We start from the raw sequence: 24,253 nt of genomic DNA on the forward strand, positions 1-24,253 counted from the left end.
GTTATCCTTATAATAATGTCAATCTTAAAATAATGTCATCCTTATATTGTCATCCGTTGTCACGGCCGTTGAAAGAAGTGGACCAAGGTGCAGCGTTGCGAGCGTACATTTTCCTTTTATTATAAAAATAACATCAACAAAACAACAAACAAGAAAACAACCGTGAAGCTTACAGGGCAAAATGCCACAAACAAAGTTAACTTCCCACACTGAAAGGAGGGAAAAGGGCTACCTAAGTATGGTTCCCAATCAGAGACAACGATAGACAGCTGTCCCTGATTGAGAACCATACCCGGCCAAAACATAGAAATACAAAATCATAGAAATCAAAAACATAGAATGCCCACTCCAAATCACACCCTGACCAAACCAAATAGATCTGTATCCGTATCGTAATTCCCTCCTTATGATAATGTCATCCATGAAAATAAAGTCATCCTTATAATAATGTCATCCATCAACATAAAGTCATCCTTATAATGTCATCTTTATAATAATGTCATCCATCAACATAAAGTCATCCTTATAATAATGTCATCCATCAACATAAAGTCATCCTTACAATGTCATCCTTATAATAATGTCATCCATCAACATAAAGTCATCCTCATGATAATGTCATCCATCAACATAAAGTCATCCTTATAATAATGTCATCCATCAACATAAAGTCATCCTTATGATAATGTCATCCATCAACATAGTCATCCTTATAATAATGTCATCCATCAACATAAAGTCATCCATCAACATAAAGTCATCCTTATAATGTCCTCCTTATAATAATGTCATCCATCAACACAAAGTCATCCTTATAATACTGTCATCCATCAACATAATGTCATCCATCAACATAAAGTCATCCTTATAATGTCATCCTTATAATAATGTCATCCATCAACATAAAGTCATCCTTATAATGTCATCCTTATAATAATGTCACCCATCAACATAAAGTCATCCTTATAATAATGTCATCCATCAACATAAAGTCATCCTTATAATAATGTCATCCAGCTCTCCTTTACTGCAAAAGTCCAACTTGACCCTTTTTTTATATACAGTATTATATATTTTATATTTTTACTTATAATTTAAAATATATAAATAAAGTTATTATATTCTACAGAATATGAATTATTGAATTAGTTAATAAGCACAATGCATATAATAATGTAATCCAGACCTTATACAGTAATTGATATCTGGCTGAGAAACACTTAATTATTTTTATTTAACCTTTATTTAACTAGTAAAGTCAGTTAAGAACAAATTCTTCTTTACAATGACGTCCTACACCGGCCAAACCCTGACGGCGCTGGGCCAATTGTGCACTGCCCTATGGGACTCCCAATCACGGCCGGTTGTGATACAGCCTGGATACGAACCAAGGTGTCTGTAGTGACACCCTGGTGTTACCTTTATTTCACAAATTCTTATTTTCAATGACGGCCTAGGAACAGTGGGTTAACTGCCTGTTCAGGGGCAGAACGACAGATTTGTACCTGGGGGTTTGATCTTGCAACCTTGAGGTTACTAGTCCAACGCTCTAACCACTAGGCTACCCTGCCACCACGCCTTAGACTGCTGCACCAGCCCAGCAAGTGATTCCATTTATTACAGCTTCAGGATGTGTCTGAAAACATACCAGCCATCAAATACTAGCCACCAGATCAATGTGGAGTTATATACAGGGATTACCAGTACAATGTGGAGGTATATACAGGAAGTACCAGTACCAGATCAATGTGGAGCTATATACAGGGAGTACCAGATCAATGTGGAGCTATATACAGGGAGTACCAGTACCAGATCAATGTGGAGCTATATACAGGGAGTACCAGTACCAGATCAATGTGGAGCTATATACAGGGAGTACCAGTACCAGATCAATGTGGAGCTATATACAGGGAGTACCAGATCAATGTGGAGCTATATACAGGGAGTACCAGATCAATGTGGAGCTATATACAGGGAGTACCAGATCAATGTGGAGCTATATACAGGGAGTACCAGTACCAGATCAATGTGGAGCTATAAATAGGGAGTGCCAGATCAATGTGGAGCTATATACAGGGAGTACCAGTACCAGATCAATGTGGAGCTATATACAGGGAGTACCAGTACCAGGTCAATGTTGAGCTATAAACAGGGAGTACCAGATCAATATGGAGCTATATACAGGGAGTGCCAGTACCAGATCAATGTGGAGATATATACAGGGAGTACCAGATCAACGTGGAGCTATATACAGGAGTACCAATACCAGATCAATGTGGAGATATATACAGGGAGTACCAGTACCAGATCAATGTGGAGATATATACAGGGAGCACCAGTACTAGATCAATGTGGAGATATATACAGGGAGTACCAGTACCAGATCAATGTGGAGATATATACAGGGAGCACCAGTACTAGATCAATGTGGAGATATATACAGGAGTACCAGTACCAGATCAATGTGGAGATATATACAGGGAACACCAGTACTAGATCAATGTGGAGATATATACAGGGAGTACCAGATCAATGTGGAGCTATATACAGGGAGTACCAGTACCAGATCAATGTGCAGAGGTCCGAGGTATTTGAGGTAAAGCAGAAAGGCAGGGTAAAGTGACTAGGCATCAGGATAGATAATAATAAGGTATTTGAGGTAGATATGTACATGTAGGCAGGGTAAAGTGACTGGTCATCAGGATAGATAATAATAAGGTATTTGAGGTAGATATGTACATGAAGGCAGGATAAAGTGACTAGACATCAGGATAGATAATAATAAGGTATTTGAGGTAGATATGTACATGAAGGCAGGGTAAAGTGACTGGTCATCAGGATAGATAATAATAAGGTATTTGAGGTAGATATGTACATGAAGGCAGGGTAAAGTGACTGGTCATCAGGATAGATAATAATAAGGTATTTGAGGTAGATATGTACATGAAGTTAGGATAAAGTGACTAGACATCAGGATAGATAATGATAAGGTATTTGAGGTAGATATGGACATGAAGGCAGGGTAAAGTGACTGGTCATCAGGATAGATAATAATAAGGTATTTGAGGTAGATATGTACATGAAGGCAGGGTAAAGTGACTGGTCATCAGGATAGATAATAATAAGGTATTTGAGGTAGATATGTACATGAAGGCAGGATAAAGTGACTAGACATCAGGATAGATAATAATAAGGTATTTGAGGTAGATATGTACATGAAGGCAGGGTAACGTGACTAGACATCAGGATAGATAATAATAAGAGTAAAATAAAGAACAGAGTAGCAGCAGTCAATTCTGAGTGTAAAAGTGTGTGTGTGTGTGTGTGTGTGTGTGTGTGTGTGTGTGTGTGTGTGTGTGTGTGTGTGTGTGTGTGTGTGTGTGTGTGTGTGTGTGTGTGTGTGTGTGTGTGTGTGTGTGTGTGTGTGTGTGTGTGTGTGTGTGTGTGTGTGTGTAGTCTCTCCCTTCCATCTGTTGTATTGAGGGAGTTGTTAGTTACTTAGTTACTTAGTTAATGAAGCATATATTTATCATCTCTCCTCTCTGGTCCTTAGTGTATTATAAAGGTTGTGGTCTGTGGGCTTCTGCAGAGCCTTATACTGAGATCATTACAAACGCTTTGGTCCGGCATTTTACACATTTGAGTAATTGTATAGAAATTTCCTTAATCCTTAAGGGTTAAAGAGCTACATCCGATTAAGTTACTGCAAACTGTGAGCCTCTGATTGGGGTTATTCAGATCAGTGTTTCAGTGTTGTGTTATGAGACATCAGAGCCTTTGACTGGGGTTATTCAGACCAGTGTTTCAGTGTTGTGTTATGAGACATCAGAGCCTTTGACTGGGGTTATTCAGACCAGTCAGTGTTTCAGTGTTGTGTTATGAGACATCAGAGCCTTTGACTGGGGTTATTCAGACCAGTCAGTGTTTCAGTGTTGTGTTATGAGACATCAGAGCCTTTGACTGGGGTTATTCAGACCAGTGTTTCAGTGTTGTGTTATGAGACATCAGAGCCTTTGACTGGGGTTATTCAGACCAGTCAGTGCTTCAGTGTATTCAGGACCTTGGAAAGCAGCCTGAAGTAAAGCAGTGTATCATGCTTACGGATTGGCCCCTTTCTTTCAATTTTCATCTAAAATGACATACCCAAATCTAACTGCCTGTAGCTCAGGCCCTGAAGCAAGGATATGCATTTTCTTGGTATCATTTGAAAGTAAACACTTTGAAGTTTGTGGAAATGTGAAAGGAATGTAGGAGAATATAACACATTAGATCTGGTGAAAGATAATACAAAAGAAAAAAACTGTTTTTGTATTTTTTTTGTATCATCATCTTTGAAATGCAAGAGAAAGGACATAATGTATTATTCCAGTCCAGGTGCAAGTTAGATTCTGGCCACTAGATGGCAGCAGTGTTTGTGCAAAGTTTTAGACTGATCCAATGAACTATTGCATTTACGTTCCAAATTTGGTATAAAGACTGCCCAAATGTGCCTAATTTGTTTATCAATAACTTTTCAAGTTCAAAACTGTGCACTCTCCTCAAATAACATCATGGCATTCTTTCACTGTAATAGCTACTGTAAATTGGCCATTGCAGTTAGATTAACAAGAATTTAAGCTTTCTGCCAATATCAGATATGTCTTTGTCCTGGGAAATGTTCTTGTTACTTACAACCTTATGGTAATCGCATTAGCCTACGTTATCTCAACCGTCCCGCAGGGGACCCACCAATCCTGAAAAAGTTTTTAATATGGAACAGAATAGCCTAGTTTGTACTGTATGTACCATTAAGACAGAATGAACAGGTTTTATATCTATGGTATGCACCTCATTCATGTTTAAGTTTAGTTTATGAGTTTCAAAAATATAGAATCACCTCATGAACTAGTACAATGCCCATGTTGAATGACACAGACATTTCTGTAAGGACTTTCTGTGTGTCCTTTTAAATAGCCCAGCCAGGGGTAGATGTTCACTCCTGACAAGGACAGAGAGAGAGAGAGAGAGAAAGGGGGAGAGAAGAGAGAGAGAGAGAGGGGGAGAGAGAGAGAGAGAGAGAGAGAGAGAGAGAGGGAGTGAGAGAGGGAGAGTGAGAGAGAGAGAGAGAGAGAGAGAGAGAGAGAGAGAGAGAGAGAGAGAGAGGAGAGAGAGAGAGAGTGAGAGAGAGAGAGAGGAGAGAGAGATTGAGAGAGGGAGAGAGAGAGAGAGAGAGAGAGAGAGAGAGAGAGAGAGAGAGAGGGAGAGAGAGAGAGAGAGTAGGGGAGAGAGAGAGAGAGAGAGAGAGAAAGAGAGAGAGAGGAGAGAGAGAGAGTAGGGGGAGAGAGAGAGTGAGAAAGAGAGAGAGAGAGAGAGAGAGAAAGAGAGAGAGACACACACACACACACAGGAACGGCAGAGAGAGAAAGCTGTGTATAGGAAGGTGGTTTTCTATTTTTGTGACCTCCATCTCTCTAGCAATTATCCCTGTCACCATGGCAACCATTAGGCCAACTCTCACCACAAGCAGTATGTTGCAGACCTGGGTTCAAATACTATTTCCAATCAATTCAAATACTTGATCTATGTTTGATTGAGCTTGATTGGCGGATGCCCCCCGTTGATCCTAGTAGATGTACTCTTTGTGGGTGTTCTCTATAGAACAAGGCTCAAACCCCTTCCAATCCTACACCGTTCATAGATCACTTCCTGTCTCACTCTTCTGCCTGACTATAGAAAAGCGGTCTTCAGTAAATTACAGACCACTAGTAGCTTACAACTTATTTCCAGGGGAGATTCAAAGAAACACATTCAATTGCTAACCTTTCTAGTGAAAGGTAGCAGTAGCCACCGCTAAGCTTGGTGGGTGACCTTTCTGCAGCCGAATGATAATGATGTTACCAGGAGGATTATTCAAATCCCTTTCAAGGCAAAGAGGTTGAATTGAGACACGTTGGTCAGTGATAATAACAAGCCCATGTCCTCCAAGTAGGCTGCACTCTCTGCATCTGAACAAACTGATAGTGACATTCTTCCATCTCATAATTGTGTTAAAATGATGTCCATCTCTTCAAACACGCTATTGGTCATTTATTCAAATGGCCGTTTCTATTGATTTGTGTGTGTAAAAGTCCTCCACCTTCTAATGCAGTCTGAGTAGAAAGCCCCCGCCTGGGGTCGTTGAGTTAACCAGCAAGTAAACACTGGCTCACAGCAACACAGAACCAATAGAATAGTCACAAAAGTATAATCTCCGCTCATCTGGCACTCAAGGCAGGCTAAAACAAATGCTCAAAGTATTTGAAAGATATTGAATAGTATTTAAACCCAGATGTGATATCTTGCTGATTTAGTCCCGCATCAACGATTCAACGGATTCGTCTTCCTTTTGACCTGACCTACTGAAGAACTAATGTCTTCTTAGATAGGGAGATGGAAATGAATACAACACCGTGGCATTGTGTGGTATTTCTGAATTGGCGATGTGCCTGAGAGAGTAGGCAGACTTCAGGCACTTAAATGTTGTTCTCACTTCCCACCAAACTTGTTCTAACAGATATATCTAAAAATGAGTCTCCTAAAATTGCAGGGAGCTTAGCAACACACTATTGCAGGCCCCACACTAGCATACCACTTAGAATGCATCAAGGCTATTACAATTGAAATTTGAACATTTTAGTCATTTAGCAGAGGCTCTTATCCAGAGCGAGTCAAAATTCATCTTAAGGTAGCTAGGTGGGACAACCACATTTCATGGTCATAGTAAGTACACTTTTCCTCAGTAAAGTAGCTATCAGCTAGTAAGGTCAGAGCAAGTAAGGAAAATAATAAAAAGTCAAGTGTTAGTTATCTATGTATTGGGCTAGCATTGTGATTAGTTATCGATGTATTGGACTAGCATTGTGATTAGTTATCGATGTATTGGACTAGCATTGTGATTAGTTATCGATGTATTGGACTAGCATTGTAAGTGGTATGCTAGCGTGCATACTGAAACATACAGGCCTCTGTACTACATCCATATTGACTTCAGTATACAGTATGTACAACTATCTAGCTCTGGGAAAATGTAGCTGTGATATATTGACTTCAGTATACAGTATGTACAACTATCTAGCTCTGGGAAAATGTAGCTGTGGCATGTTGACAGGCTTGTTGACAGGGCCAAATAGTCTTCATTGGGGAAATGACTATGGTAGACTGTGTCAGGTCCCAGCGGTTGTAGAGGGCAGAGAGGTTAACCAGGGGCTGTAAAACACAGCATCAACATAACCACACTGCTCCTGCCCTGCCTTGCCTGAATTCCCCTCTCGTTGCCAGTGTTCAACTCTCCAGAGGCCTGCTGAAGGCTAGAGTAACACAGTGGAAACGTAGTGTGAACTAGAAGTCTGTCATCAGACAGCAGGCGTCTCAGTGGAGGGACCCTACTGTAGTCCACTATGGCCTGGTGCCAGATCTGTTAGTGCTGTCTGTAGGGGTCTCGCTGGAGGGACCCTACTGTAGTCCACTATGGCCTGGTGCCAGATCTGTTAGTGCTGTCTGTAGGGGTCTCAGTGGAGGGACCCTACTGTAGTCCACTATGGCCTGGTGCCAGATCTGTTAGTGCTGTCTGTAGGGGTCTCAGTGGAGGGACCCTACTGTAGTCCACTATGGCCTGGTGCCAGATCTGTTAGTGCTGTCTGTAGGGGTCTCGCTGGAGGGACCCTACTGTAGTCCACTATGGCCTGGTGCCAGATCTGTTAGTGCTGTCTGTAGGGGTCTCAGTGGAGGGACCCTACTGTAGTCCACTATGGCCTGGTGCCAGATCTGTTAGTGCTGTCTGTAGGGATCTCAGTGGAGGGACCCTACTGTAGTCCACTATGGTCTGGTGCCAGATCTGTTAGTGCTGTCTGTAGGAGTATTGGGAAAGATAGCACTAACAGATCAAATGAAATCAATTTATATTTGTCACATGTTTTGTAAACAACAGGTAGACTAACAGTGCTCACTTACGAGTCCCTTCCCAACAATGCAGAGTTAAAGATAAAGATACAAAATATATATTTTAAATAGAAATAGTGAACTGAGGAAAGAAAACACAATGAATAAGAATAATGAGTAAATAAAATGGCAACATACAGGGAGTAGCAGTACAGAGTCGATGTGCAGGGGTAGGAGGTAATTATGTACTTATACGTAGGGGTAAAGTGACTAGGCAACAGGATAGATAATAGACTGAGCTGCAGAAGCAACGTATGTGGGGCAGTAGCAGCAGTGTGTGTGGTGGGTGAGTGTGTGTGTGTGTATGTGTGTGTGTGTGTGTGTGTGTGTGTGTGTGTGTGTGTGTGTGTGTGTGTGTGTGTGTGTGTGTGTGTGTGTGTGTGTGTGTGTGTGTGTGTGTGTGTGTGTGTGTGTGTGTGTGTGGTGTCAGTATGCGTGTGTGTGCATGTTATGTGTGTGTGGATGGATGTAGTGTGTGTGTGTAATGCTTGTTGAGGTGTCAGTGTATGTGAGTGGGTGGAGTAGGTGTGAGTGAGTGGGTGGAGTCCAGAGTCAGTGCAAGAGATTCTGGGACCAGGCTACAAGACAACACAAACAGATCTAGGACCAGGCTACAAGACAACACAAACAAATCTAGGACCAGGCCACAAGACAACACAAACAGATCTGGGACCAGGCCACAAGACAACACAAACTGATCTAGGACCAGGCTACAAGACAACACAAACAGATCTGGGACCAGGCTACAAGACAACACAAACAGATCTGGGACCCGACTACAAGACAACACCACCCCTGTATACCACCCATACCCTGTCACAACACAACGGATTGGCTCAAACACATTAAATTAAGAAGGAAATAAATTCCACAAATTAACTTTTAACAAGGCACACCTGTTAATTGAAATGTATTCCAGCTGACTACGTCATGAAGCTGGTTGAGAGAATGCCAAGAGTGAGCAAAGCTGTTATCAAGGCAAAGGGTGGCTACTTTGAAGAATCTCAATTCTAAAATATATTTTGTTTAACATTTTTTGGTTACTACATAATTCAATATGTGTTATTTCATAGTTGTGATGTCTTCACTATTATTCTACAATGTAGAAAATAGTAAAATAACGAAAAACCCTGGAATTAGTAGATGTGTTCAAACTTTTGACTGGTACTGTATATATGGAGACTATTGGTACTGTATATATACAGTTGAAGTCGGAAGTTTACATTCACCTTAGCCAAATACATTTAAACTCAGTTTTCACAATTCACAATCACCACTTTATTTTAAGAATGTGAAATGTCAGAATAATAGCAGAGAGAATGATTTATTTCAGCGTTTATTTCTTTCATCACATTCTCAGTGGGTCAGAAGTTTACATACACTCACTTAGTATTAGGTAGCATTGCATTTAGACTGTTTAACTTGGGTCAAATGTTTTGGGTAGCCTTCAACAAGCTTCCCACAATAAGTTGCGTGAATTCTGACCCATTCCTTCTTACAGAGCTGGTGTAACTGAGTCAGGTTTGTAGGCCTCCTTACTCGCACACGCTTTTTCAGTTCTGCCCACAAATTTTCCATGGGATTGAGGTCAGGGCTTTGTGATGGCCACTCCAATACCTTGACATTGTTGTCTTTAAGCCATTTTGCCACAACTTTGGAAGTATGCTTGGGGTCATTGTCCATTTGGAAGATCCATTTGCAACCAAGCATTAACTTCCTGACTGATGTCTTGAGATGTTGCTTCAATATATTCACATACATTTTCTCCCTCATGACGCTATCTATTTTGTGAAGCGCACCAGTCCCTCCTGCAGCAAAGCACCCCCACAACATGATGCTGCCACCCCCGTGCTTCACGGTTGGGATGGTGTTATTTTGCTTCAAGCCTCCCCCTTCTCCCTCCAAACATAACAATGGTCATTATGGCCAAACAGTTTTATTTAGACCAGAGGACATTTCTCCAAAAAGTACGATCTTCGTCCCCATGTGCAGTTGCAAGCCGTAGTCTGGCCTTTTTACGGAGGTTTTTGAGCAGTGGCCTCTTCCTTGCTGAGCGGCCTTTCAATTTATGTAGATATAGGACTCGTTTTACTGTGGATATAGATACTTTTGTACCCGTTTCCTCCCGCATCTTCACAAACTCCTTTGCTGTTGTTCTGGGATTCATTTTCACTTTTCGCACCAAAGTACGTTAATCTCCAGGAGACAGAATGTGTCTCCTTCCTGAGCGGTATGACGGCTGCGTTGTCCCATGGTGTTTATACTGGCGTACTATTGTTTGTACAGATGAATGTGGTACATTCAGGCGTTTGAAAATTGCTCCCAAGGATGAACTAGACTTGTGGAGGTCTACAAAAAAATTTCTGAGGTCTTGGCTGATTTCTTTTGATTTTCCCATGATGTCACGCAAAGAGTCACTGAGTTTGAAGGTAGGCCTTGAAATACATCAGCAGGTACACCTCCAATTGACTCAAATGATGTCAATTAGCCTATCAGAAGCTTCTAAAGTCATGACATCATTTTCTGGAGTTTTCCAATCTGTTTAAAGGCACAGTCAACTTAGTGTATGTAAACTTCTGACCCACTGGAATTGTGATACAGTGAATTATAAGTGATATAATCTGTCTGTAAACAATTGTTGGAAGAATTACTTGTGTCATGCACAGTAGATGTCCTAACCGACTTGCCAAAACTGTAGTGTGTTAACAAGAAATTTGTGGAGTGGTTGAAAAACAAGTTTTAATGACTCCAATCCAAGCGTATTTAAACTTCTGACTTCAACTGTACATCATGTACCATACATTTCCCAACAAGACATCCCTAACACAGTATGCTATATATCATGTACCATACATTTCCCAACAAGACATCACTAACACAGTATAATATATATCATGTACCATACATCTCTCAATAAGACATCCCTAACACAGTATGCTATATATCATGTACCATACATCTCTCAACAAGACATCACTAACACAGTATGCTATATATCATGTACCATACATCTCTCAACAAGACATCCCTAACACAGTATGCTATATATCATGTACCATACATCTCTCAACAAGACATCCCTAACACAGTATAATATATATCATGTACCATACATCTCTCAACAAGACATCCCTAACACAGTATAATATATATCATAATCAACAAGACATATCATGTACCATACATCTCTCAACAAGACATCCCTAACACAGTATAATATATATCATGTACCATACATCTCTCAACAAGACATCCCTAACACAGTATACTATATATCATGTACCATACATCTCCCAACAAGACATCCCTAACACAGTATAATATATATCATGTACCATACATCTCTCAACAAGACATCACTAACATTGTCCTCTTTCTGGTAGGTGAAGAAAACCTTCAAAATAATGATAGAAACTGGAAGACGTTTAGATACCGTGTAGGGTACATCTTGTCAGATTAATTGAGAATGTACCATGGCAACCGATAAATGTACAACACGTTGTGAAAGACTCAGACGTTAACGCCGTAAGGCTTGTAGCTTTATGTCTCATTTCATGTGATATACAACAGCCTTAGAACACTATTGGCTATTGAAAGATGGGGGAAAAAGCTGACCCAAAAAGCCAAGATGGACAATGTAACGTAAGCTAACGTGAAACCAATAGGCCTCCAGCAACGTTGTGAAGGATTAGCTGTTCATCCATCCACAGTACATGTAATAACAGTATTTTTTTCAGCTCAGGGAAGTTAGAGTCCATTACTGTGTAGAATACTAGTAATCCTTCCATTCATCCGTTCATCAAACAATGAGGATGTTATACAGTGAAAGGCAACATGTCAAAGTTGTTGAGTTGATTTAACTGGGGGAACCACTAACCCCATGCTGGTCTCTCAAAGGAACAACAAATGGACCTATTTTTAAGTGTAGTGATCTCAGCCAGCCTGTTTGTGAGTACTGCAAGCTCTGGGGTCTGTGAAAAGCACAAAGAAAACATTTATGAGCATAGCCTAAAGGTCCCTCTGGTCAGGATGTCTGTTGTAGAATGACGTTGAGTGTCTCTCATAGTGAGAAAGGTATTCTTCAGTCTCTATCCATCCCAAAGGACCACAACAATAGAATAGAAAACTGAACAAACGTGACCTGTGCAGAATATTGACATATGAAGTCACTTCCTAAGTGTGTTCTGAAACAGAAACGTGACTGTACATTTGTATGTGTGTATTGTTTTGTATTGTTAGTTTTACTGCACTGTTGGAGTTAGAAATATAAACATTTGAACCTGCAATAAACAACATCTGAAAATATATGTGCATGAACCAATAAACTGTGATTTGATTTGAGCCTTATATTATTTTCCCTTGTCAGTATTTCTGTCTCACCTTTGACCCCCAATCTGAAATGAAAGATGACCTTCAGTGTCTTATGAAAAAACCTCTCAAAGAAAGCCTGTGGAAGGAATCGGCTCATTGTTCCATAACTCAACAAAACCACACAATAACAAAGGATGACCATAAAAGAAGAGTTATTACTGTAGGAACAGTTGTTACTTCCTGCAAGGTGATGCTAGGTAAAGCTAGAGAGTTCAACATAGGCTGTGTTAACACAGGAAGCCCAAGTCTGATCTTTTGCCACAAAATTGGTCTTTTGAACAATCAATCCGATGTTTAGCCAAAAAAATGGGCAAAAGATCAGAATTGGGCTTCCTGTGTAAACATCCACAGTGCTTGTTATTTATTCTCCAGGTCCTTCCCATCTGTTGTGTGTGTTTCATGTCCCCACCTGGAACAGATGTGATTCATTCCCCACCTGGAACAGATGTGATTCATGTCCCCACCTGGAACAGATGTGATTCATGTCCCCACCTGGAACAGATGTGATTCATGTCCCCACCTGGAACAGATGTGATTCATGTCCCCACCTGGAACAGATGTGATTCATGTCCCCACCTGGAACAGATGTGATTCATGTCCCCACCTGGAACAGATGTGATTCATGTCCCCACCTGGAACAGATGTGATTCATGTCCCCACCTAGAACAGATGATTCATGTCCCCACCTGGAACAGATGTGATTCATGTCCCCACCTGGAACAGATGTGTTTCATGTTCCCACCTGGAACAGATGTGATTCATGTCCCCACCTGGAACAGATGTGATTCATGTCCCCACCTGGAACAGATGTGATTCATGTCCCCACCTGGAACAGAACAGATGTGATTCATGTCCCCACCTAGAACAGATGATTCATGTCCCCACCTGGAACAGATGTGATTCATGTCCCCACCTGGAACAGATGTGTTTCATGTCCCCACCTGGAACAGATGTGATTCATGTCCCCACCTGGAACAGATGTGATTCATGTCCCCACCTGGAACAGATGTGATTCATTGGAACATGTTTCATGTTCCCACCTGGAACAGATGTGATTCATGTTAGAACAGATGATTCATGTCCCCACCTGGAACAGATGTGATTCATGTCCCCACCTGGAACAGATGTGATTCATGTCCCCACCTGGAACAGATGTGATTCATGTCCCCACCTGGAACAGATGTGATTCATGTCCCCACCTGGAACAGATGTGATTCATGTTCCCACCTGGAACAGATGTGATTCATGTCACATTGCAGTGCATTCTTGGACCAACCAACCAACCATCCAACCAACCAACCAACCATCAGATAATTGAGCTTCTTCAGAGAATGAGGAGGGTGTATCAGTGTACAGGGGATAGTGGAGAGTTAACATCTTAACACCAGTCTTTTTATCTATAGTATGTAGCCCCAGGGATCACCACTATGTATGGAGATAGTGGAGAGTTAACATCTTAACACCAGTCTTTTTATCTATAGTATGTAGCCCCAGGGATCACCACTGTGTATGGAGATAGTGGAGAGTTAACATCTTAACACCAGTCTTTTTATCTATAGTATGTAGCCCCAGGGATCACCACTGTGTATGGAGATAGTGGAGAGTTAACATCTTAACACCAGTCTTTTTATCTATAGTATGTAGCCCCAGGGATCACCACTGTGTATGGAGATAGTGGAGAGTTAACATCTTAACACCAGTCTTTTTATCTATAGTATGTACCCCAGGGATCACCACTGTGTATGGAGATAGTGGAGAGTTAACATCTTAACACCAGTCTTTTTATCTATAATATGTAGCCCCAGGGATCACCACTGTGTATGGAGATAGTGGAGAGTTAACATCTTAACACCAGTCTTTTTATCTATAGTATGTAGCCCCAGGGATCACCACTATGTATGGAGATAGTGGAGAGTTAACATCTTAACACCAGTCTTTTTATCTATAGTATGTAGCCCCAGGGATCACCACTATGTATGGAGATAGTGGAGAGTTAACATCTTAACACCAGTCTTTTTATCTATAGTATGTAGCCCCAGGGATCACCACTGTGTATGGAGATAGTGGAGAGTTAACATCTTAACACCAGTCTTTTTATCTATAGTATGTAGCCCCAGGGATCACCACTATGTATGGAGATAGTGGAGAGTTAACATCTTAACACCAGTCTTTTTATCTATAGTATGTAGCCCCAGGGATCATGTATGGAGATAGTGGAGAGTTAACATCTTAACACCAGTCTTTTTATCTATAGTATGTAGCCCCAGGGATCACCACTATGTATGGAGATAAGATGTTAACTCTGCACTAACACCAGTCTTTTTATCTATAGTATGTAGCCCCAGGGATCACCACTATGTATGGAGATAGTGGAGAGTTAACATCTTAACACCAGTCTTTTTATCTATAGTATGTAGCCCCAGGGATCACCACTGTGTATGGAGATAGTGGAGAGTTAACATCTTAACACCAGTCTTTTTATCTATAGTATGTAGCCCCAGGGATCACCACTGTGTATGGAGATAGTGGAGAGTTAACATCTTAACACCAGTCTTTTTATCTATAGTATGTAGCCCCAGGGATCACCACTATGCTGACCCTTCATATTGTATATATGTGTACAGGCATTAGTACTAGAAGCCATTGATTAAACGTCACCATGGTGATGACTAGAAGGTAAATAAATACTAAAGCCTGCGATGAGTTAGCACTTTTTTATATATACTGTACTGAAGCCAGGTACATGCCATCTTGTAGGCTAATAATGACCACTGTGACAGATTAAATCGATGCACTGGTATCTAGTGCAGTGATGAAAAGTGCATGGCACACAAAATAAGATGGGCCAACCTCTTTATTATCAACAGTTTTAAAGAGGACACAATAAATATCACTAATGTCTAGTCCTTGAAAAACAAATGGCTACGCCAACCCCAAGTTGGAGGTCCAAAGCAATCCCTGAATTAACGTTAGAAATGGATAGATTAGCAACATAAACATAGCAATAATCAATTCAGAATTCATATTTTATTCCAAATTCATAAAGTAAATTGACATTGTGATCAGTAGTCAAGTGATATTATGCTCAGTTCATGTTCAGATAACTTTACAGCAAATCAATTCATCAACACAATAACAGTTAGTCAAGCTAAGCCCAACCAAACACAACCAAAATCAGGGACAAGAGGATATATATTTTAACTCAGCAATGTGCATTATCAATATGGTCTCAAATACATGTCCATATTTGTTGCTGTAAGTTAACATGCTGAATGTGCTAAGTTAGTAATCTTAAAAATAATAAATCTGTTAAAGGCTAAAATAAACATTTATCCAGCCATATATTACAGAAATGTACATGACAACAAAAATGTGCTGAGTTCAAATAAATAAGAAACAAAGTAATCCTGGACTATGTTTCCCTGACAACATCTTGTCTTTTCAGGATCCAAAACATCCAGTACCACAGGCTTGTTGAATAACTCACCGTTTGGTTCTCAACCAGGGATCTTTCTTAGGGTTGGAAAATGTTGGGAACTTTCCACAAATCACCTGGTTTTTCTGTCTTTTTCGTCCCCATTTGAAGATTCCCAGAATAGTGAGGGAAATAAGCAGGAAATTCAGAATCCTCTCATTTTGGAAAATATACCAGAATTTTGCAACAGTAAATCTTTCTTTTTGGAAACATAAAAACATGGAATTGGTGGAGATGACATTTGAAACAACAGGCACATACCCATAGTAATACAAAGAGGGTTGCATCTCAAATGGAACACTATTCCCTATATAGTGCACTACTTTTGACCAGGGTCCAATAGGGCTTTGGTCAAAAGAAGTGCACTATATTTGAAATAGGGTGCCATTTGGGATGCATCAGGGTTTACATACTGCTTTGAACATAGACACTTGACTGAACAAAAAACAAAAAGTTGCCCTAATAGAAAAAAGCAACCTCCCAATCACCCTCTCCTGTTATAATACATCAGTATCAACACACCGTTGTGGAATATTAACCCATCTCAGGCAGAAACCAGAAAACAACAGTTCAAATTAAAGTTTTACTGCCTTGTATGAACAATCCAAATGTCATATTCTTATGTTATAGCAAACCAGCTGTAACAGAAACCAATCCAGTTTAAATATCTCCTGGTCCATGCAGGTAGCAGACCTGGGCCATATTCATTAGAGCACACTGTTTAAAATGATTTAAAATACTTCAATTGTATTTGATTAAACTTGCCTTTTGCAGGTGAACCAATAGAATAGTCCAGAACATGCAAACCCCACCCACCCGGCACTCCCAGGCAGGCTAAAGCAAATGCTCAAAAGTATTTAAAACATTTCAAATAGTATTTGAACCCAGGTCTGGCAGGCTGTGGTCTTGTCAGTGGACATATTCGTCTTCACTCATGTCAGAGTCATCTGCCTCCACCTCTCCTTCGATCACTGATTTCTTCCCCTTACAACATGACACCAACAGGCCGATGAGGAAAACCTACAGGTTGAAAACATGGACATTTACAATCAATCAATCAAACACCACCAGGTCAATGAGGAGAACCTACAGGTGGAAAACATGGACATTTACAATCAAACACCACCAGGCCAATGAGGAGAACCTACAGGTGGAAAACATGGAACGTATGTAAATAAGTCATGGACCATCTCCCAATACTCATACTAGCGTACTATATAAATAGTATGTGAAAAAATAAAGTTTTCTAGTATGTGAAATTTAGAAAATAGTACAGCTGGTCAATTTATCTGATTATCAGCTGTCGTCTAACACGTGAGTCAGAAAAGACCAATGAATTCTACTAGACCAAACGCCGAAATGAGTATGCAGTTTAAGTAAATGAGTACGCAGTTTCAGTAAATGAGTACGCGGATTAAGTAAATGAGTACGCAGTTTAAGTAAATGAGTACGCAGTTTCAGTAAATGAGTACGCAGATTAAGTAAATGAGTATGCAGTTTCAGTAAATGAGTACGCAGATTAAGTAAATGAGTACGCAGTTTAAGTAAATGAGTACGCAGTTTAAGTAAATGAGTACGCAGTTTAAGTAAATGAGTACGCAGATTAAGTAAATGAGTATGCAGTGTAAGTGAATGAGTATGCAGTTTAAGTAAATGAGTATGCAGTTTAAGTAAATGAGTATGCAGATTAAGTGAATGAGTACGCAGTTTAAGTAAAAGTGTGTGCGGTTTAAGTAAATTGGTTTGCGGTTTAAGTAAATGAGTATGCGGTTTAAGTTAATGAGTACGCGGTTTAAGTAAATTAGTATGCGGTTTAAGTAAATTAGTATGTGGATTAAGTAAATGAGTATGCGGTTTAAATGAGTATGCAATTTAAATTAGTACGCAGTTAAAGTACATGAGTACGCAGTTTAAGTAAATGAGTATGCTGTTTCAATAAATGAGTATGCAGTTTAAGTAAATGAGTACACAGTTTAAGTAAATGAGGATGCGGTTTAAGTAAATGAGTATGCGGTTTAAGTAAATGAGTATGCACTTTAAGTAAATGAGTACGCGGTTTGAGTGTGCAGTTTAAGTAAATGAGTATAGAGTTTAAGTAAATGAGTATGCGGTTTAAATGAGTGTGCAGATTAAGTAAATGAGTATGCAGTTTAAGTAAATGTGTACGCGGCTTAAGTAAATTGGTTTGCGGTTTAAGTAAATTAGTACGCAGTTTAAGTACTTGAGTATGCGGTTTAAGTACTTGAGTACGCGGTTTAAGTACTTGAGTGTGTGGTTTAAGTAAATGAGTATGTGGTTTAAGTAAATGAGCATGCGGTTTAAGTAAACGAGTATGCAGTTTAAGTACTTGAGTACGCGGTTTAAGTACTTGAGTGTGTGGTTTAAGTAAATGAGTATGTGGTTTAAGTAAATGAGCATGCGGTTTAAGTAAATGCGTATGCAGTTTAAGTAGGACGCTAGTATGGCGGTCATCTTTAATGTTCAAACAATTTAACCAATCAATCAATGACTTGCAGCTATAATTCTAGCAGACTCAGCAGTACTCAGTAAATCTGATCTGCCTTTACACTATAAATTGCACTTATAGTTACACCATCTGTGACATTTTTGCAAGAACATTGTCAACCAAATCTTTGAGTTTCCAACACATACCCCGATAAACACCCAGTTGCCAAAGTAGTAGATGGTACTGAAGAACCAGAACTTGTGGAGGAAAAGGTACGACCTCGTCACTGTGCATTCGTCTGAAAAAGTGAGAAAACAAAAAATGGAAAGAACATAATTGAGTCTTTGCTAACACTGCATTAGTTTGACATCAGAAGATAATCTTAGTTCTCTAAACTTAGTTTAGACTTCAAGTGTTGTGTGTTTGGAATGGCAAATGTATATTAAATGACACAAAAACAAGCATGTATTTTAAGTAAATGATGAGTAATCATGCACAGAATGAGCAGTATGGCTGGTGTCATTTATATGTTTCAACAGCACAACATGGCCAGCCTTAGGAGTTCACTGAAGTCACTATGGCTGCGTTTACACAGGCAGCCCAATTCTGATAATTTTTTCAATAATTGGTCTATTGACCAATCAGAATTGGCTTGCCTGTGAAAATGCAGCCATTATGTCTTTAAAATGTTAAAGGATCTTATTCTGGGAGCAATTAACGGCATTATACTAACTGGTAGTGACCCAACACCACCACCATTACAAGGTAGCCCCAAGAGACGCCTCCGACATTAATTACAGGCCCTGCAGCATCCGTTTGATCCATGATGTTAATGCAACAGTTAATGGGATGTAAGTAGGAGCCATTATCAACCAAATGCAGTAAAAAGACCAGTCAGACCAGAAATGGACATTCTAATGGTTGTCATTGAGATTGATATTCTAATGGTTGTCGGTTTCAGAACTAATAGGGACCTTCCTACGCTTTTAGAAAGGAAAGTAACAAGGAAATAGGAAAATAAGAACCCAGCATCCTACTGCATGTATTTTAGACTACCATCATACAATGCAACAGTTAATGGAATGTACGTAAAACACTCATAAACCAAATAACAGAAATCTGCATGTACTTAGCATACGAATGCTTTTAGTACCTTCTTATGAGTCAGAAAGGGGTTTGACATTATAACTCCAAAAGCAGGGAAGGGAGATAAACAGCAGATCTTGGTGTGAATCCAGCATCCTAATGCATTTATATTAGACTACGTTCTTATGTATGAGTCAGTGTGTGAGGGGTTGGAGAACTGGCAAAGTAACAACTAACTAACTACACTGTGTCCACGAGCGATATTCTCAATCCAAGGCGAGGCAGATGGAACAGGTTTAAGTAAATTAAGTTTACATCAAGTGTCACTGCGAGGTTAAGATGAAGCAGTGTGATTGGACCCTGTAAAAGGATTTCGGTGGGGGTGGAACATCTTCAGGCCATTATTATATTTGAATATCTTTGCTTTTAGTCAATGCTATTATTCTAGTTATGAGTTCACTTAAAATGAGAGTTCTTCACTACAGTATGTAGCAATGTATTCCATGATATGGGAATATGGAGGTATTCACTTGTAGGTTTTGTTTTCCATGTTGAAGAAATGTTGTTGTAAGAAACAACAGGGTGAGTTGGAAGGTTTCAACTGTAAATGAAAGTCCATAAGAAACACAGAGTGGCAGTGTGTGTACGATTAAGTGTGACAAAGCAATCACTTGCAGTGTGGTCAGGTGCCACAAAGAGGGACTTAGGGAAATTGCAGTTGGCTCAGAACAGGGCAGCACGGCTGTCTCAGAACAGGGCAGCACGGCTGCCTCAGAACAGGGCAGCACGGCTTTCTCAGAACAGGGCAGCACGGCTTTCTCAGAACAGGGCAGCACGGCTGTCTCAAAACAGAGCAGCACGGCTGTCTCAAAACAGGGCAGCACGGCTGTCTCAGAACAGGGCAGCATGGCTGTCTCAGAACAGGGCAGCATGGCTGTCTCAGAACAGGGCAGCATGGCTGTCTCAGAACAGGGCAGCATGGCTGTCTCAGAACAGGGCAGCATGGCTGTCTCAGAACAGGGCAGCATGGCTGTCTCAGAACAGGGCAGCATGGCTGTCTCAGAACAGGGCAGCATGGCTGGCACTTAAAAGTACACGGAGAGCTAACATTAATAATATGCATGTCAATCTCTCCTGGCTCAAAGTGGAGGAGAGATTGACTTCATCACTACTTGTTTTTGTAAGAAGTGTTGACAAGTTGAATGTACCAAGGTGTCTGTCTAAACAGAACAGAACGGAGCACACAGCTCAGGACACCCATACATATAAACCCCAGGAAAGAGCATGCCACAAGAATTAGGGATCCATAATAAACCCCAAGTCCAGAACAGATCCATAATAAACCCCAGGAAGAGTAGCTGCTGCCTTAGTAGGAACTAATGGGGATCCATAATAAACCCCAGGAAGAGTAGCTGCTGCCTTGACAGGAACTAATAGGGATCCATAATAAACCTCAGGAAGAGTAGTTGCTGCCTTGGCAGGAACTAATAGGGATCCATAATAAACCTCAGGAAGAGTAGCTGCTGCCTTGGCAGGAACTAATAGGGATCCATAATATACCCCAGGAAGAGTAGCTGCTGTCTTAGTAGGAACTAATGGGGATCTCTAATACATACAAATACTTGCATGCAGTCTTATTACCCAAGCAAAGCACTTGCTGTGCAACTGTGTAACTAACGATGGCCCTGTCCTCACTTAAGACTACAATCTGAGAATCTGTTCAATGGTCATTCCAATTGTTGATATTCACCTATGGATTCTTAATAAAAATAACATTTTTGAATTTATTTGGGAGGGGTTACATTTCCCTAGCCCATCCTTTAGCTGTATACCAAAACAAGTGGCAGGGCTAGCGTTTTGTTGTTTTTCAAATCCCAGAATGGAACTTGAAGTGCCCCTGTCCTGACTGATGTGTCTTAGAGGGGCTGTTAACGCCATAGAGGAACCCAGCCTCGGGCTAACTGTGTCACGGTAACTGAAAGAGCCTACAACTCTTCTTGTAAAGTAGAAAGCTGTGTCACTGTCACTGTGGATAGGGCTGATCCCTGGATAACTTCCAATGTGAAGTCACAGTCGACAGAATCTTAAACACCACTCATATGTCATAATGTACTGCATACCTACACGTAATAAACTCAGCAAAAAAGAACCATCCTCTCACTGTCAACTGCGTTTATTTTCAGCAAACTTAACATGTGTAAATATTTGTAGGAACATAACAAGATTCAACAACTGAGACATAAACTGAACAAGTTCCACAGACATGTGACTAAAATAAATGGAATAATGTGTCCCTGAACAAAGCGGGGCGGTCAAAATCAAAAGTAACAGTCAGTATCTGGTGTGGCTATCAGCTGCATTAAGTACTGCAGTGCAGATTTGCCAGTTCTCGCTGTGAGATGTTACCGCACTCTTCCACCAAGGCACCTGCAAGTTCCCGGACATTTCTGGGGGGAATGGCCCTAGCCCTCACCCTCCGATCCAACAGGTCGCAGACGTGCTCCATGGGATTGTGATCCGGGCTCTTCGCTGGCCAGAACACTGACACTCCTGTCTTGCAGGAAATCATGCACAGAATGAGCAGTATGGCTGGTGTCATTGACATGCTGGAGGGTCATGTCAGGCTGAGCCTGCAGGAAGTGTACCACATGAGGGAGGAGGATGTCTTCCTGTAACGCACAGTGTTTAGATTGCCTGCAATGACAACAAGCTCAGTCCGATGATGCTGTGACACACCGCCCCAGACCATGACGGACCCTCCACATCCAAATCGATCCCGCTCCAGAGTACAGGCCTTGGTGTAACGCTCATTCCGTCGACAATAATCGCGAATCCGACCATCACTACTGGTGAGACAAAACCGCGACTCGTCAGTAAAGAGCACTTTTTGCCAGTCCTGTCTGGTCCAGCGACGGTGGGTTTGTGCCCATAGGCGACGTTGTTGCCGGTGATGTCTGGTGAGGACCTGCCTTACAACAGCCCTACAAGCCCTCAGTCCAGCCTCGCTCAGCCTATTGGGGACAGTCTGAGCACTGATGGAGGGATTGTGCGTTCCTGGTGTAACTCAGGTGTTTGTTGTTGCCATCTTGTATCTGTCCTGCAGGTGAGATGTTCGGATGTACCGATCCTGTGCAGGTGTTGTTACACGTGGTCTGCCACTGCGAGGACGATCAGCTGTCCGTCCCCTCTCCCTGTCTTAGGCGTCTCACAGTACGGACATGGCAATTTATTGCCCTGGCCACATCTGCAGTCCTCATGTCTCCTTGCAGCATGCCTAAGGCACATTCACACAGATGAGCAGGGACCCTGTTTTTCAGAGTCAGTAGAAAAGCCTCTTTAGTGTCCTAAGTTTTCATAACTGTGACCTTAATTGCCCACCTAATTGTACTTCATTGTAAGCTGTTAGTGTCTTAACGACCGTTCTGCAGGTGCATGTTCATTAATTGTTTATGGTTCATTGAACAAGCATGGGAATTTTCTTTGAAAGACAGGGTCCTAAAAAAGGGATGTTTCTCTTTTTGCTGAGTTTATGTGGTGTTATGTCATTTGTACTGCAGCCTTGTATCTTAGCAACACCAAATCTCATATGTACTGCAGCCTTGTATCTTAGCAACAACACATATCATATGTACTGCAGCCTTGTATCTTAGCAACAACACATCTCATATGAACTGCAGCCTTGTATCTTAGCAACAACACATATCATATGTACTGCAGCCTTGTATCTTAGCAACAACACATATCATATGTACTGCAGCCTTGTATCTTAGCAACAACACATCTCATATGTACTGCAGCCTTGTATCTTAGCAACAACACATCTCATATGAACTGCAGGCTTCTATCTTAGCAACAACACATTTCATATGTAGTGTAAGTATCTACCTAATATAGGATGTTTTAGTCACAGTTCATGTACTGTAAGCTTCCATCTATATCTATATAATGTGTTTTAAAGACAGAGGTGAGGGACTGGATGGGCAAGCTAGCAACTGCTGCTGTCTTCTTTAGAATTTAAACAAATAAAAGAATGACTGACCTTTAAGGAAGAAAACCACAACTTTAACCAACACGATAGAGAAACAGTTTGACTATCATATACTGAATCTGGCCAGGAGATTTAAGGTGACTTCAAAGTGTCTGCAAAGAAAAGAAGATCCAAGTCACAGAAATCCCACGACGAACTAACCATGCAAAACGTCTGAGACTGTAGCTGCAGCTCTAAAGAAGGTTCATTATGTGTGTGTGTGTGTGTGTGTGTGTGTGTGTGTGTGTGTGTCTGTGTGTGTGTGTGCGTGCAGACAAGGAGAATCCTGGGTAATAGCTAAGCGGCTCTCCAGTCGCCACAGTGCAACAAAAAAGAAAGACAAGAAAAAAATAGCATTTGAAAAGAAGTGGGTAAACTGTGTAATTCACTTGTCTGCAGGGCTGGAGGGCTGGAGGGCTGAGGTATCCATGACAGGCTAAGGCTGTTGTCCAAATGGAACTATAGTCCTTACATTCTAAACTACTTCTGATGAGAGCCCTATGGGCCTGGGTCATAAGTAGTGCACTCTATAGTAAATACGGTGCAATTTGGGATAGAGCCTAAGAGAGTGGCCAGTCAGTTGCTCTATTCAGCTCTAAATGGAGAGGAGGAGAGGCAGAAAGGAAGAGGAGGAGGAGGAGGAGAAAAGAGGAGAGAGAGGAGACGGTCAGATTGCCCTTAGGATTCAGAGTTTTCCTATTGTCAGAGTTTGGGGAATCCCCAGTCTTACCTGATGAGCCGGTCCCAGGAAGGGAAAGGTAGGGAGTTTACATGGATAAGAAGGAAATGAAAGGAGTTGTGATGTAATAAATAGGAGCTGTAGGGACAGATACTGTTGGGCAGAGGAATGGGTAGACCTTAAGTACAAGTACAAACAATGTGATTGGAAACA

The 24,253-nt window shown here is 41.0% G+C and overlaps 1 long non-coding RNA gene across 1 annotated transcript; it reads right to left on the bottom strand.

Moving 5' to 3' along the window:
• Window positions 1-15,163: 15,163 nt before the first annotated feature.
• LOC112260246 lies at window positions 15,164-23,497 on the bottom strand. The gene is made up of 3 exons (XR_002955001.2): window positions 23,374-23,497; window positions 18,455-18,546; window positions 15,164-16,822 (listed from the first exon to the last, which is right to left on the bottom strand). It is a non-coding gene; the product is annotated as an uncharacterized LOC112260246 (long non-coding RNA).
• Window positions 23,498-24,253: the final 756 nt, after the last annotated feature.

The sequence above is a fragment of the Oncorhynchus tshawytscha genome, unplaced genomic scaffold, assembly GCF_018296145.1.
Source record: "Oncorhynchus tshawytscha isolate Ot180627B unplaced genomic scaffold, Otsh_v2.0 Un_contig_1936_pilon_pilon, whole genome shotgun sequence".
In the NCBI taxonomy this organism is placed as follows: Eukaryota; Metazoa; Chordata; class Actinopteri; order Salmoniformes; family Salmonidae; genus Oncorhynchus; species Oncorhynchus tshawytscha.